Source organism: Populus euphratica, unplaced genomic scaffold, assembly GCF_000495115.2.
Source record: "Populus euphratica unplaced genomic scaffold, PopEup_1.0 scaffold1418.1, whole genome shotgun sequence".
Lineage (NCBI taxonomy): Eukaryota > Viridiplantae > Streptophyta > Magnoliopsida > Malpighiales > Salicaceae > Populus > Populus euphratica.
The window spans coordinates 1,583-3,164 of NW_011501278.1; positions in this window are offsets into that span (position 1 = coordinate 1,583).

The following is a 1,582-nucleotide window of genomic DNA, read 5'->3' on the forward strand; positions in this document are numbered from 1 at the left end:
TGAAGAAATCTTTTCACCAGTGGTCAAGATGTCTTCAATCCGAGTTGTGCTTGGCTTAGCTGCTAGTTTGAATCTTGAAGTAGAACAACTTGATGTGAAAACTGCCTTTCTCCATGGTGATTTGGATGAGGAGATCTACATGGAGCAGCCTGAAGGTTTTGAAGCAAAAGGTAAAGAGCAGCTAGTTTGTAAGTTGAAAAAGAGCTTATATGGGTTAAAGCAAGCTCCAAGACAATGGTATAAGAAGTTTGATTCTTTTATGGTGGATCATGGTTATGACAGGACCACTTCTATAGTTATGACAGAACCACTTCTGATCATTGTGTATTTATGAAAAGATTTCCAGATGGAAACTTTATTATTCTCTTGTTGTATGTGGATGATATGTTGATTGTTGGCCATGATGCTAAGAAGATTCAGATGTTGAAGGAAGAGTTGAGCAAGTCTTTTGCAATGAAAGACTTGGGACCAGCAAAACAGATTCTTGGTATGAAGATCACACGTGACAGGAAGAAGGGAAAACTTTGGCTATCTCAGGAGAGATATGTTCAAAAGGTACTTGAGCGATTCAACATGAGCAACTCCAAACCTGTTTGTTCTCTACTTGCAAGCCACTTTAAACTAAGTTCTAAGTAGTGTCCTTCAAGTGATGAAGAAAAAGATGAGATGAAAAAGGTTCCTTATGCATCCGCAGTTGGTAGCTTGATGTATGCCATGGTTTGCACAAGGCCGGATATAGCTCATGGTTGGTAGCCTGATGTATACCATGGTTTGCACAAGGCTGGATATAGCTCATGCAGTTGGTGTGGTTAGTCGGTTCCTCTCCAATCCTGGTAAAGAACACTAGTCAGCAGTGAAATGGATACTCAGGTATCTCAAAGGTACTTCTAGTTTCAGTTTATGTTTTGGTAATGATAAACCTGTGTTGGATGGATACACAGATGCAAATATGGCTGGTGATGTTGATTCTAGAAAGTCCACATCAGGATACTTGATGAAGTTTGCAGGGGGAGCAGTCTCATGGCAATCAAGGTTGCAAAAATGTGTTGCATTATCCACTACAGAGGCTGAATATATTGCTCTTACTGAAGGGGGCAAAGAGTTGTTTTGGATGAAGAAGTTCTTGCATGAACTTGGTCTAGTTCAAGAGAACTTTGTGTTGCACTGTGACAGTCAAAGTGCAATCCATCTCAGTAAGCATCCTACTTTTCACTCTCGATCAAAGCACATTGAGGTTAGATATCAATGGATTCGAGATGCTATGGAGATGAAGTCATTCGTTGTTGAGAAGACCCATACTGATGACAACGTGTCTGACATGATGACCAAACCTCTACCGAGAGACAAGTTTGAGTTTTGCAGAAAGGAAGCAGGCTTGTTAGAGCCTCCTAAATTGAATTTTACATATTGATCGCCGGTATGACGAATTCCTCACATGGTGTGGGAGGGGGAGATTTGTTGTGTATGGTCCCACACCATGTGATGGTGGGACCATCACATTAAATGTCATGTGATGGTTGTCTCTTGGTGTTAATATTAGTGTGGTTCGGGTACTGTAGCAACAGATTTGAAATTAGAAGAG